The sequence below is a fragment of the Bos grunniens genome, chromosome 29 (genome assembly GCF_055505025.1).
Source record: "Bos grunniens cultivar Pamir isolate PY7600 chromosome 29, Bosgru_T2T1.0, whole genome shotgun sequence".
NCBI lineage: Eukaryota > Metazoa > Chordata > Mammalia > Artiodactyla > Bovidae > Bos > Bos grunniens.
The window spans coordinates 51,162,408-51,177,189 of NC_141193.1; the positions used below are offsets into that span (position 1 = coordinate 51,162,408).

A 14,782-nucleotide genomic window follows, 5' to 3' on the forward strand; every position below is an offset into this window, starting at 1 on the left:
AGATCTTATCTGGATTTGCCATGATAGCTCCTCCTGAGTTGAGGCAGGGGACTCAGAGCTCCTCTCAAGTTCTTTTGGTGCCACCTCTATTTGCAGCAATGGACTGAGGGCTTCTCTCAATTTGCAGTGGTTACTTGGTGTTCCTCTCAATTACAGCTTGGAATTCAGAGTTCCTCTTGAGTTGCCATGGAAGGCTCCACTTGAGTTGAGGCAGGAGACCCAGAGCTACTGTTGAGTTTCATTGTGTCTCCTCTCAAGTTGTGGTGGATTGTCTCCATGGATAGGGAGTCCTCTGTAGTTTTGGCACTGGGTTCTCGTCACTAGTTTTTGGCGGGATTCTTCCTCCATAATTGTGAGAGTTCCTCTTGAGTTATTTCAGTGTGCTCATCTCTATTTGTGGCACAGTGGCTTCTTTTTAGGTGTTATGTCCTGAGGCCTCCTCTCTAGTTGTGGTGAGGGGATCCTCTCCAGCTCTGTCAGGGGAGTGTCACTGATTTGTTGCCGAGGGCTCCCCTCATGATGCAGAACATGGCTCCTCTTGAATTAGGGTGGATTCTCACAGTTCTCTTGAGTTTCATTGGGGACATTGGGAATCAGTTCAAGTTGCATCAGGGGGCTTGGGACTCATCTCCAGTTGTGATCTGGTGCCGGGGACCAGCCCCGGCTGATCCAGGGTATTCGAAGGAGAGACGGCGTAGGCGAGGATCAGGATACAATAGCTTCAATTAGATATTAATTAAAGATATAAAGAGTAATAGAATAAGGATAGCTCAGTAGGAAAATTCAGTGGAGAAAAGAGGCTGAGTGGCTTGGTTTACGCGGGAGACCAATAAAACTTCAAGACAAGAAGTTTGCACCACTTACGTAGGCCGCAGGCGTCCTTCCGTTCTCCCGAAGGAGAGGAGACACTGAAGCCTCCCCGGTCGGATCTTAGAAGCCCAGGCATAATTAGTAAGCATGGTGGGTTCCGCGCTCCAGATGGAGACTCAACCAGAGTGAGAGAGAGAGCGACATGGGGAGACCAGTATTTCGAGAAACTGATCCCAATTCTTTATTTTCCAGAGTCTGTTTTTATACACTAAGATGTTATACAAAAGTCACGTGGGGACAGCAGTCCTGACTTTTATTAAAGTCAGGTGCTTCACACAAATGTATACAGAGGTCTTAGGGGTGTTACATCATCTTCTGGCCAGGGCGGCCTGCTGACAATTTACGACCCTCTCCTTGTGACAGCGGTCAGTCAATCAGGACACTTATTTCTCCAGGGCTGATTATTCTCAAAACAGACGCCACCCAAATAAAGTTACATTCCTACAGGGTGAGGGTGTAGTGGGTTTTAGTTAAGGAAAGAATTTACTTAGCCTAAGGTCTAACGTGATTAATATCAAAGGTTAATTCTATATATTCATTAATGTGTGTAAGGGCAGGGGATGTGGAGACTTAGCAACAAACATTGGCTCAACAAATGAAAAACCCTTCACCAACACAATTTCTAATTAGCCCACTATACTTATACTTATAGTTTTCTAACTTCTCTAAAGAACCTGTTTTTAGAGGGTTTAAAGCATCTCGTGCCTCTCACGGTTGGGAGGCTGTGAGCAATCACATGTGGCCGGACAAGCCTGTCAGGCAGGCCAGAGAACCTTCAGAGGAGTTTGTAGGTTAAAACACTCTTGTCACGCCCAGGAATTATTATAAACTGGAGCTCTAAGTTAACTCCTTCTCCAAAAGAGGTGGTGGGGGACAGCCCCCCGTAAAGTCAGAGGTGTAGGTAAGCACAAAGTAGTAAAGTAGGCAGGCTCTGGTTATGGGGGTAGATGCTCGAGGAGTTCCAGGGGGACTCCTGAGGCTCGATCCCGCCTTTGCGTATGTCGAGCCTCCTTCCTCATGACCTTTGTCACGGGCGGAGTACCTCACTCTGGCCCCCAACATCTCCCCCTTTTTTATTTCTTAAAACAGCCAGATGCAGCTCAGTCGCGAGCCTCCGAATGCTCTGCCGAAGAATCCTGACAATACAAGGAAGAGTGATTATGAGAAGTAGGATTAGAGCACCAAAAACAACATAACCAGGGATATTAGACAGAATATTTTTTCCAGAAATAAAATTAGAGAAGGTGTGAAAAAAGTCATTAGCTGCTCCAGTGGCAGTAAAATCCAGTCGAGAGTGTTCCAAGGTCTGTATTTGATTATGAAGTTTCCCTAAGTCCAGGCCAATATCAGAACTGTTCCAAACACCTGAGATATGATTTTTAATCTTTTCCCATTCATAATCTGTCTCGTTTACTTTCAAAGATGTCACGCATATCCACCTGTAATCAGTGTGGCATGTCAAAGCCATCTTCACCTTTAAAGCCTGTAACTCAATCCCAATATGCATAATTGCTTCTTCTAAGGCGTCTACTCTCATCTCTAATTTCCTATCTATAGCTTCCTGTGTTGCTAGAGTTAAAGAAACAATTTTAGACATGGTATCAACATATTGAGCAGTATGCACTTGTTGAGTCAATGATATTGCTGCCGCAGTAACAGAAGTAATTGTTGCTATCAAAGCTGATATTCCTAGGATAAGCAAGACCACAAACCGTCGCGATTGCATTAAATCCTGCAGTTGTTGTAACACAGTAAGACCATAGCTATCATATAGGCACCATAAGATAGGATGGGCATTGTAACACCACAAAGGAGCAAACATTACATTGAGGGTTTAAACAAGATGAAAGCATACATTGTTCACAAGTCACTACGTTAGGTCCACCTGAATAATTCATGCCTACATTAAGTTTGTTGGAGTCATTAGTAAAAAGGAAAACATAAGGCAAGGGTGGATAAGCTAAAACAGAATAAGTAGAATTATTTTCTGGTTGGAGTTCACGCTGCAGCAGCCCTGTCAGTCTCGCCGGGATCTCGATGTTTATCTTGTCTCCCCTGCCGGCGGGCTCCTCTTTTGTGATCGAAGCAATGGGGGAACTGGATGTCTGGGGGTCTGCAACATGGAGAATCAACCTGTCCCGGATCTAAATTGGAGAATTTGCATCCTGTGGAAAAATACAAGCACATCCTCGACCGCTAGTTAATAATGGGTCAGGACCCTTTCGTTGTCCTGAGAGGAGGTCCTTCCATTTAACTAATGGTTTTGTATTTGTTGTTCCGGGCACCAATGGCGAAGCATTGCAGTAGTTCCGGCCGAATCGGCATTTAAAATATTTATTACAAAAAGAGCAAGTTGCAAGATTTGATGGGGAGAGCTATACTTAAACTCCCCTTCTTTTAATTTTTGAATTTGAAGCTTTAATGTTTGATGTGCTCTTTCCACAATGGCTTGTCCCCGGGGATTATAAGGGATGCCTGTATTGTGTTTAATTTGAAACTGTAAACAAAATTCCTGAAAAGACTTAGAAGTGTAAGCAGGAGCATTGTCAGTTTTCAGAGCTTTTGGTAGGCCCAAATATGAAAAACAAGTAAAGAGATGTTGTATAACATCTTTAACTGCCTCTCCGGTATAAGACGTTGCAATAATGACATGAGAAAAGGTATAACAAAGGACAGTTTTCCAAATGAAGAGACATGAGTTACATCCATCTGCCAGAGTACGTTAGGTTTGAGACCATGAGGATTAACTCCCGTAGGTAGACTATATTATAAACAGTGGGGCAATATAAGCAAGAACGCACAATCTCCCTAGCAGTTTCTCTGGGAATTTGGAATTGATATCTTAAGGCAGTAGCATATTGATGATGAAGTGAGTGAGAGGCTCTGGCCTCCTCAATCACAGTAGCCACTGTATTTCTGGTTAAGTCAGCCAAATCATTAAAGGCATTTAAAGGGCCGGGCAATCCGGAATGAGCCCGAATGTGTCCAGTGAAAAATATTTTATTTCTTTTCCAAATTTGTTGCTGAAATTTAGTTAACAAATGAAATATGGTAGTTTTATTTTTAGACAAAAACCACAGTTTCAATGTGTGGAAACAACCTGACAATATACTGAGAATCAGAATAAAGGTTAAATTCTTCATCTGCAAACATAGCAAAAGCCTCTATGACTGCTGTTATTTCAGCTTTTTGAGCTGAAGTTTCCCGTGTTTCTAAAACCTTTTGGTGATTTTTAGTAACTATGGAGGCTTTACCGTCTGCTGACCCATCAGTAAAAACTATTTGAACATTTGGAATAGGAGATTGTTTACATCTGACAGGAAAAATAACTGGATGTCTGGATATAAAATTTAGCAAAACATGTGAAGGTAAATGATGCAAAAATTTTGACCAAAATAATTTCCTACGGCAATCTGCCAGTCCTCATCAAACATTAGAAGAGCATCAAGTTGTTCCTTATTATATGGAATTACAATTTCTGATGGCTCTTTACCAAATAATTTAATGCTCTGCTTTTTTCCTTTAATATCAAAGTAGCTATCAATCCCGGATAAGAAGCCACTACCTTTTTAGTTTGAGCGGGAAGATGGACCCACTCTAGGGGGCCGTTTTGCCATAAAACCAATTTTTTGTCTGGCTACCCCAATTACACCTATGGGGGTTTTATGGTAAAGGAATTGTCAAGCAGTTGTCAATTTAATTTTTTAAATTTTTAAAATTTACATTTTAACAACATAAATTTTGGGATATGTTAATTTAGGTGTAATGTTTAGTTTAGGTCTCTGTATAAATTTAAATAATAAATGCATAACCTCCTTATCTCATTTTGGTATACAGGTATATCTAAATGCAAAATGTATTTATATATGTATTTATACATGGCAACAAGTATAAACTTATTGACATAATCAATATACTTGAATTAATCTTTATAATTAATATGTTAATTAATATATATTACAGCAATACAACACGTACACAGCTAATACCAGCCAACACAAACCAATGTACTGTAATAGCACATGTCACACATATATAATTATACAGTATATAGAACATATATCATCACAGCACATCAATCCATACCAATTAATATCAGCCACACACATTATATTACTGCAATATATATTTAAGTATATATATAATATGCATATATACTATACATATTAATTATATACAAATTAATTAAGTATAGATCTATAAATAGAATTAGGTATACCTCTATTATATTTTATTTATACCCATACCTAATTAGGCGAACTGCAATTAGGCAAATATATTTATATTATGTATTTATAATAATATATATAGTATTATTAATTGTACCGCCTGTTGATCACTAAGAAATTGAGAAAACCCTTCTCTGAGTACCTCCTATTTGAGACAGCATGTCCCTCCCCCATAGGGTAAAGGGGAGCATAGGAACTACATAGGGTTGGAAAGTTCCACAGGTATTCTCAAACTGCCAATCTAACATTTTTGAACTTTTAACTACTGTGGGGGCTTGAGGGCAAATGAAACAAAATTTGACCCCTGAAATCTATCAGGGCAACTTGCCAATCATCACTACTTTGTAAAAGACTTTCAGTTGATCCTTATTGAATGGAATTACTATATTTGCTACTTCTTTTCTAAAAAGTTCCACACTTCCTTTTTCCTCCTTTTATAATTAATTGTGCCACCAAGCTGGGATAAGATAAAACTACTTTTCTTGGGGTCACTGGTAGATGGAACCAATGGGCCTTTTTGTCACAAGCATCCTGTAGGTGTATGTTTTGTGGGAAGAATAATTTAATCTCATCTTTTGGTAATATTAATCTTAATTAACTGATCATTTAAAGTCTCATACACTTCAACAAGAGCTAACTCTGTCTCATTAGTCAACTTTCTCTTAGAACTGGAATTAGGATCAATTTTTAAGCAATCAAATAAAGGCTTTAAATCTGTAGTAGTCAGTTTTAAATGAGGGCGTATCCAATTAATGTCCCCTAATAATTTTTGGAAATCATTTAAAGTTAGTAAACAATCTCTCCACAGCTTCAAAGGGGCATTATCAGTTTTTAAAACTTTTGGCACACCTAAATATGAGAAGCAAGTAAAGAGGTGTTGCACAACATGTTTATAAGCTTCTCCAGTTAGTTTTGTAAACCAAATCTGGTCTATAGCTTTTTAGATGACAAGCAACCATCTAATCTTTGCTTGAATACTTCCAGCAACAGGGAACTCACTACTCTTCAAGGTTTTAAACTCTCCCTCACCTCTTTTTTTTTTTTTTTTTTCTACAGCATTCTCACCCCGCATAACACTTTCTCTAATCCCACCAACTCATTTTCAGTATTATACGTGGGCCAGGAACTAGGCCAGTCTTTTCCAGCAATGTTAAGAGACGTCTGTTCTTGTGTCTAATAGCCCTGACATTTTATTTTCTTGAATTAAAAGATCTTTTAAAGGCCTTGGAGCTGTAATTTCCTGCACCCAAAAGGCTAGATCACTAAATCCAAATGTTCTGTGGCTCTTAGCTTGAGAAGTCAAGGTTTTTCTTGTCTGATAATAAGGTAAAAAGCAAAAGCTGGGTTATTCTTTGACCTTTATTAATTTGCACAGTTTTAGTAGGCGGTGAGGTCAAAACTTTAATTTCTCAATATAATCAGAATCTACTACACCATACACCACCAAAATTTTCTTTTTCTTTTTATTTATTTATTTATTCTTTTTCTTTCTTTCTTTTCTTTTCTTTCTTTTTTTTTTTTTTAAGAAAGCGAGCTACGCCCTAGCACAAGTCCTACAATGCCCTCAGGTAGGGGGCCAGCCACTCCCGTTGGAATTGGAGTAACCTCGTCAAGGGTTAATATTGTTGCTAAATCCCCTTACCGTTTGGCTTTTCTCTTAGCCTGGGTGAGACCCCCCTGAGGGGGTTTTCTCCAAGGAGCACGCTCTGCATATTGTGCATGCAGTCTGTTTTAAAAGCTCCACTGTTTAAAAAACTTTTTATCTTTTTCAGGCTTAGGCAACACTTTGAGAGGCTTTGGGGGCAAAGTGGGGAACTCTTGGGCCCTGGAAGGCGCAAACGGAGGCGGCGGCTATCGCCCCAAATCAGAAAGTGGTGGATACGTTTTTTTAAAAGTTTGCACAGAGGGGGAGGTAGCTCGCCAGGGCGTCTGGCCACAGTGTCCTGTAAGTCCTCTCCTCTCCTCTGCTGATTTTTTCTTACTTCTTCTCTTTAAATCTTTCTCAAGTTTTCTTTCCCTCACTCTATCTTTTTTCCTTCCTCTTCTATTCTCTTTTACTTTCTATCATTTCCTTTTTGTTTCCCTCTTTCATTCTCCCTTCTTCCTTCTTACTACCTTCTCTTTATTTCGTTTCTTTTCCTTTACCCTCTTTCTAACTTTTTCTTTCCTCCTCCTTCTCTTTCTCTCTGTATCTCTTTTTCTAACTTCCTTTTTTCCTTTTTCTATCTTGCTGCATTCCCTGATTCCTTCCTCCTCCGTTCCTCTCTCCTTTTCACTCTTTAGTTCTTTTTCTATCTTTAGATCTTTCTCTATTTTCTTTCCTTTTTTCTTTTTCACCTTTTTTCTTTTTTCTTTTTATTTTTCTCTCTTTCTCTCTTTTTTTTTTTTTGCTTGGGTGAAGCCCCCCTGAGGGGGTTTTTCTGCAAGGAGCAGGCTCTGTATATTGTGTATTTTTTAAAAGCTCCTTTCTTTAAAAATAAAACTTTTTAATCTTTTTCAACCTTAGGCAATGCTCTGGAAGGCTTTGGATGTAAACTGGGGAATTTTTAGGCCCTGGGAGGTGCAAGCGGAGGTGGAGTAGTCGCCTTAAATCAGAAATTGTTGGATAAATTTTTAAAGGTTTGTGTAGAGGGAGAGGGGGCTCGCCAGGGCGCCCGGCCGCAGCGTCCTGTAAGCCCTCTCACTCCTCGGGAGGTAGAGCACAGTGTCCCTCCTTTTCCTTGTCAATGGCAGAAAATATGATCTGCACAGAAGGTGGAGACCCACTACCATCCACCGCTATAGCCTCTCCCATAGGTCATCCCACAGCCTCATGACGAGGATCCAGAACATTTTTAATCATATTTATAGGATAAGTGTTTAGTTGTTTTTTTCACCTTCACCCAAGTATCTAAATTAACAGTAGCTTCTTTAACAGTTTCAAGATTACTTGTATAAAGAGTTGCCATTCTTAGTTTCAGTGTTATCCATGTCAGAAAGTTAAATATAATAGAAGATAAAGCTTTTAGCTTTCAAAAGATCAGGCTTTTCTTTGGCCTTTTAACTTCAGAAACCATTTTTTCTCTCTAACTCTTTAACACTTTCAACACTTCCCACTCCTCTCGCCCTGTCTATCCTACAGGGGGGTCCGCGGCACCCTGAGTGGGGTCCTAGCCGTCCCGAACACTGGAAGAACAATAGGGCTGGTGACCCAGATTGTTCCGGGGGAGGAACAGTAGGCTGATGGCCCAAACTGTTCCGAGGGAGGAGCAGTAGGGCTGGTCACCCAAACTGCTCCGTGGGGGAACAAGAGGGCTGGTAACCCAGTTGTTCCGAGAACGGGGAGCAATAGGGCTGATGGCTCTGATTGCTTTGGGGAGCTTACCTTCGAAAATCCCTGTCTCGGGCGCCACCTGCCGGGGACCAGCCCCGGCTGATCCAGGGTATTCGAAGGAGAGACGGCGTAGGCGAGGATCAGGATACAATAGCTTCAATTAGATATTAATTAAAGATATAAAGAGTAATAGAATAAGGATAGCTCAGTAGGAAAATTCAGTGGAGAAAAGAGGCTGAGTGGCTTGGTTTACGCGGGAGACCAATAAAACTTCAAGACAAGAAGTTTGCACCACTTACGTAGGCCGCAGGCGTCCTTCCGTTCTCCCGAAGGAGAGGAGACACTGAGGCCTCCCCGGTCGGATCTTAGAAGCCCAGGCATAATTAGTAAGCATGGTGGGTTCCGCGCTCCAGATGGAGACTCAACCAGAGTGAGAGAGAGAGCGACATGGGGAGACCAGTATTTCGAGAAACTGATCCCAATTCTTTATTTTCCAGAGTCTGTTTTTATACACTAAGATGTTATACAAAAGTCACGTGGGGACAGCAGTCCTGACTTTTATTAAAGTCAGGTGCTTCACACAAATGTATACAGAGGTCTTAGGGGTGTTACATCATCTTCTGGCCAGGGCGGCCTGCTGACAATTTACGACCCTCTCCTTGTGACAGCGGTCAGTCAATCAGGACACTTATTTCTCCAGGGCTGATTATTCTCAAAACAGACGCCACCCAAATAAAGTTACATTCCTACAGGGTGAGGGTGTAGTGGGTTTTAGTTAAGGAAAGAATTTACTTAGCCTAAGGTCTAACGTGATTAATATCAAAGGTTAATTCTATATATTCATTAATGTGTGTAAGGGCAGGGGATGTGGAGACTTAGCAACAAACATTGGCTCAACAAATGAAAAACCCTTCACCAACACAATTTCTAATTAGCCCACTATACTTATACTTATAGTTTTCTAACTTCTCTAAAGAACCTGTTTTTAGAGGGTTTAAAGCATCTCGTGCCTCTCACGGTTGGGAGGCTGTGAGCAATCACATGTGGCCGGACAAGCCTGTCAGGCAGGCCAGAGAACCTTCAGAGGAGTTTGTAGGTTAAAACACTCTTGTCACGCCCAGGAATTATTATAAACTGGAGCTCTAAGTTAACTCCTTCTCCAAAAGAGGTGGTGGGGGACAGCCCCCCGTAAAGTCAGAGGTGTAGGTAAGCACAAAGTAGTAAAGTAGGCAGGCTCTGGTTATGGGGGTAGATGCTCGAGGAGTTCCAGGGGGACTCCTGAGGCTCGATCCCGCCTTTGCGTATGTCGAGCCTCCTTCCTCATGACCTTTGTCACGGGCGGAGTACCTCACTCTGGCCCCCAACAATCTGGAACTCGGAGTTCCTCTTGAGTTGCAGCAGGGGAGTCAGGCCTCCTCTCAAATTGTGGCTGGGAACTCGGGTTTCCTCTCTAGTTGCAGCGGGAAACTCAGGGTTCCTCTTGAGTTGAAATAGTGGTTTGGGGCTCCACTCGAGTTGTGGGTGGGAATGTAGGGGTCCTCTTGAGTAGTGGTGGGATACTTGGGGTTCCTGTCAAGTTGTAGCAGGTGATGCAGAGCTTCTCTAGGGTTTTGGTGGGATCTCAGGATTCCTCTCAAGTTGTAGCATGGGACACAGGGTTCCACTCGAGCCATGGTGGGGAACTCGGGATTTCTCTCGAGTTGGGGGGAGTGTTCAGGGTTCATCTTGAGTTGCCATGGGGCCTCCTGTCAACTTCTCTTGGGGCATCTCATCTCTTGCAGGGATGTGCAGGGCGGGTTCTGTCTTGTTACAATGTGTGGGTGCATACTCACTAGTTTTGGCATGGGTCTTTACTCTAGAAATGGTTGGGGTCAACTCTGTAGTTGTGGTGTGTTTGATTCTCTCTAGTTGTGGTGTGCAAGTTCCTCTCTTGTCGTCTGAGGTTCATCTCTATTAGGAGCAGAGGGGCTCCTCTCTATGTGTGATGTTCAGCGTGCTCCTCTCAAGTTGTGATGAAGGGCTCCTCTGGATTTATGGGGCTGTGTCCTCTCTGGTTGGGGAGTGGGTGGCTGCACTGTGGAGGTTCTCTCTACCTTTGGCGCTAGGAGTTCCTCAGAAATTTTGGTGGAGTTTACCTTCTCTAGTTGTGATGGGTGTTCTATCTCTAGTTGTGGTGAGTGAGGTCCTCTCTAGTCATGTAGGGAGGAGGTTTTCCTCAATAGTTGTGGTGTATGGGGACACCACCCTTATGGCAGAAAGTGAAGAGGAACTAAAAAGCCTCTTGATGAAAGTGAAAGTGGAGACTGAAAAAGTTGGCTTAAAGCTCAACATTCAGAAAACTAAGATCATGGCATCTGATCCCATCACTTCATGGGAAATAGATGGGGAAAAAGTGGAAACAGTGTCAGACTTTATTTTTTTGGGCTCGAAAATCACTGCAGATGGTGACTGCAGCCATGAAATTAAAAGACGCTTACTCCTTGGAAGGAAAGTTATGACCAACCTAGATAGCATATTCAAAAGCAGAGACATTATTTTGCCAACAAAAGTCCGTCTAGTCAAGGCTATGGTTTTTCCTGTGGTCATGTATGGATGTGAGAGTTGGACTGTGAAGAAGGCTGAGCACTGAAGAATTGATGCTTTTGAACTGTGGTGTTGGAGAAGACTCTTGAGAGTCCCTTGGACTGCAAGGAGATCCAGCCAGTCCATTCTGAAGGAGATCAGCCCTAGGATTTCTTTGGAGGGAATGATGCTGAAGCTGAAACTCCAGTACTTTGGCCACCTCATGCGAAGAGTTGACTCATTGGAAAAGACTCTGATGCTGGGAGGGATTGGGGGCAGGAGGAGAAGGGGATGACAGAGGATGAAATGGCTGGATGGCATCACTGACTCGATGGACATGAGTCTGAGTGAACTCCAGGAGTTGGTGATGGGCAGGGAGGCCTGGCATGCTGCGATTCATGGGGTCGCAAACAGTCGGACACGACTGAGCAACTGAACTGAACTGATGGGGCTGTTCTCCACATGAGGAATATAGGCTCCTCTGGAGCTATGGCCGGAGGCTTGCCTATTGTTGTGATGGTGGGCTCATCTCAGAGTCGATTTCCCAGAGCTCCTGTCTAGTTGTTAGGGGCTTCTCTTTAGTTTTGATGTGCAGGCTCCGCTCTTGTTGTGGCGGGGTGCTGGTTTCTTATTGTGGCAGGGTACTCCAAGCTACTTGGGATGTTCAAGGGCTCTCGAGTTGCTGTAGGCACAACTATGTAATTGCAGTGGTGTGCTCCTCTATGTTTTTCTCAGGCAGAACATATCAATTTGGTGTGGGGGCTCAGGGCTTCTCCAGAAGGAGGCAGTGGATCCTGTCGGGATGAAGCAGGGGGCTCCTCTCGAGTTTCGGTGGGGGGGGGGGTGGGTTCCTCTCTAGTTGTGATCAGGGACTCCTCTCCACCTGTGACATGGGTGTTTCTTTCTAGTTGCGGTGTGCTAGTAAGCTCATCTCAAGCATCAGCGGTGGTTCCTCTCTAGTTGTGGTGGGGGATTATCTATAGCTGTGGTGTGGCTGCTCCTTTCTAGTTGTATGCTGGTGCGCTAATCTCTAGTTGTGATATTCAGGCTCCTTTCTAGTTATGGTGAGGGACACTTTAGTTGCAGTATCTGAGGGGGGGTCCTCTCTCCACAGGCCCTTGCAATCTGCAAGGGCCTCCTTTCTTATTGTGGTGAGGGGATCTTCTATATTTATCACAGATTGACTCCTCTCTAGGTGTGGTATCTGGGGGGCAATACTCTCTCATTGCAGCCGCTGGCTTCTCTTGAGTAGTGGTGGAGTCCTCCTCTTGAGTTGTGGCAGTTTACTCAGGGCTCCTCTCGAGTTTCAGTGGTCCCTCTTAGGTTGTGATGGGGCCCTCTGCAGGGTCCTCTGCTCTTCTTTGGCAATAGGTGTTCCTCACAAATTTTAGCATGGTTGCCCCTCTCTACTTGTAAGGGCCTCCTCTTGAATTACTTCAGGGAGGTCTTCTTTGTTTGCGGCAGAGGGTTTCCTCTCTATGTTTGGTGTTTTGGTGGTCTCCTGTCTATTGGTGGCGGGGGAAGCTTCTCCAGTTTGGGTGGGGTCTCCTCTGTCATTGTGGCCAGTGGCTCCTGTTGTGTTGCAGCAAAGGACTTGGTGGTTCCTTTCTAGTTGTGTTGGGCATTGGTGTTCCTCAGTCATTGCTGTATGCAGGGGACTCTTCTCCAGATGCTGTGTGCAGGCTCGTCTCCCACTGTGGCTCATTGTCAACACATTATTTAAGGCCAGGGGCTCTCTCTACTTGCACTGTACTTGGGTTTCTCTCTAGTTGTGATGTGGTAGCTCTTTCGAGTTGTAGTCGTTACCATAGTTTCAGTGTGCAACTTTTGTTGTGGTGGGCTTCCCAATCGAGTTTAATCGAGAAGGCCCCTCTCTAGTTGCAGTGTGGGTCAATTCTCTAGTTGTGGTGGGGGTCTCTTCTCTAGTTGCATTGGTCAGGGGTTTTCCTCCATAGTTACAATGTGCAGCGGTGGGGGTGGGGGTGGGAGGGGTCTTCTCCAGATGTGGTGTGTGGCACCTCCTCTCTAGTTGTGGCAAGCTGTACTTCTCTAATTGTGCCGTGGGTGTCTCCTCTCTTGTAGAGATGTGTGCCTGGGCTCCTCTCTTGTGGTGGCGTGGTGCTCCCATCTAATTGTGTTGAGATCTTATCTTGATTTGCTGTAATAGCTCCTCTTGAGATGAGGCGATCCTCAGGGGATCCTCAGGGGACTCGGGGATCCTCTTGAGTTCTGGTGTTGCCTCCTTTTGAGTTGCAGCTGGGGGCTCAGGATCTTTTGAGTTGCTCCAGGGCATTCGGGGCTCCTCTTGAGTTACTTCAGTGGACTCACTTCTATTTGTGGTAGAGTGACTCCTTTTTAGGTGCAGTGTCCTGGAGGCTCCTCTCTAGATGTGATGATGGGATTCTCTCCAGCTGTGCCAGGGGAGTGCCTCTTTCTTTGTTGCTGGGTGCTCTTCTCATGATGCGGAATAGGGTTCCTCTTCAATTGAGGCAGATTCTCATGATTCCTCTTTAGTTGTGTTGGCAGTCTTGGGAATCCTCTCGAGTTACATCATGGGGCTTTGGGCTCATCTTGAGTTGCAACAGGGAACTCAGGGTTTCTGTCAAGTTGCAGCAGTGAATTCAGGTCTCCTCTTGAATTGCAGTGAGAATTCAGTGTTCATCTCGAGTACAGCATGGAACTAGGAGTTCCTCTGGAGTTGCCATGGAATTCTCCTCTTGAGTTGAGCTACAGGACTCAGAGACGCTTTCAAGTTGTGGTGGGAACTCAGGTTTCCTCTCAAGTTTCAGTGCTGGACCCAGGGTTACACTAGAGCCGTGGTGGGGAATGCAGTGTGCCTATCGAATTACAGTGTGGCTTCCTCTAGAGTTGTCTAGGGGTGACTTGTCTCTAGCAGGGGTGTGCAGGATGGCTCCTGTCTTGTGGCAATGTGTGGGCAGCTACTCACTAGTTCTGGCATGGATTTTTTTTTCTCTAGTTGTTGTCAGGGTCAACTCTGTACTTATGGGGCGATGGATTTTCTCTAGTTGTGGCATACAAGATTCTCTATAGTTGTGGTGTTAGGTTCATCTCTATTAGCAGTAGAGGGGCTCCTCTCTATGTGTGATGTCCAGCAGGCTCCTCTCGAGTTGTGGTGGAGGACTCCTCTCGAGTTGTGGGGCTGTGTCCTCTCTGCTTGCGGTGTGGGTGGCTCCACAGGCAAGGTCATCTCTACTTTTGGCATTAGGGGTTCCTCACTAATATAAATGCGGTTGCTTCTCTCTAGTTTTGAGGGATTCCAATCGACTTACTTCAGGGAGTTCATCTCTATTTGCAGCAGAGGGTATTCTCTCTAGGTGTTATGTCCTGGGTGACTCCACTATTTGTGCCAGGGGAATCTGCTACAGTTTTGGCAGAAGGGCTCCTCTGTCATTGTGGCCAGGGACTCCTTTCCTGTTACAGCATAGGGCTTTTGTCAAATTACAGTGGGGAAGTCGGGGTTCCCCTTGAATTGCAGCAGATTGTTTGGGGTTTCTTTAGAGTTGTGCTGGAGCCTGCTCTCGAACTGCAGTGGAGCAGATGCTCTCTAGTAGCGAAATGCAGGCTGGCTCCTGTCTAGCTGCAGCATAGGGCTTCACTCTAGTTGCAGTGGGGGTCCATTCTTTATTTGTGGTGGGGTGGCTCCTCTCTAGATCTCCTTTGCAGAGTCCTCTCTATTTGTGGCACAGGGGCTTCTCTTTAGTTGTGGTAGTTGGGCTCCTCTCTAATTGTGGTAGAATGCTCTTCTCAAAATGTTCTGGGGATGGCTCCTCTCTGATTGTGATGTGAA

At 44.1% G+C, this 14,782-nt stretch overlaps 1 long non-coding RNA gene across 1 annotated transcript; it reads right to left on the reverse strand.

Annotated features, from left to right (window-relative positions):
• Positions 1-1,027: 1,027 nt before the first annotated feature.
• LOC147342663 (uncharacterized) lies at positions 1,028-9,772 on the reverse strand. Its single transcript, XR_015157798.1, has 2 exons — positions 8,464-9,772; positions 1,028-3,035 (listed from the first exon to the last, which is right to left on the reverse strand). It is a non-coding gene; the product is annotated as an uncharacterized LOC147342663 (long non-coding RNA).
• Between the last annotated feature and the right edge of the window lie 5,010 nt (positions 9,773-14,782).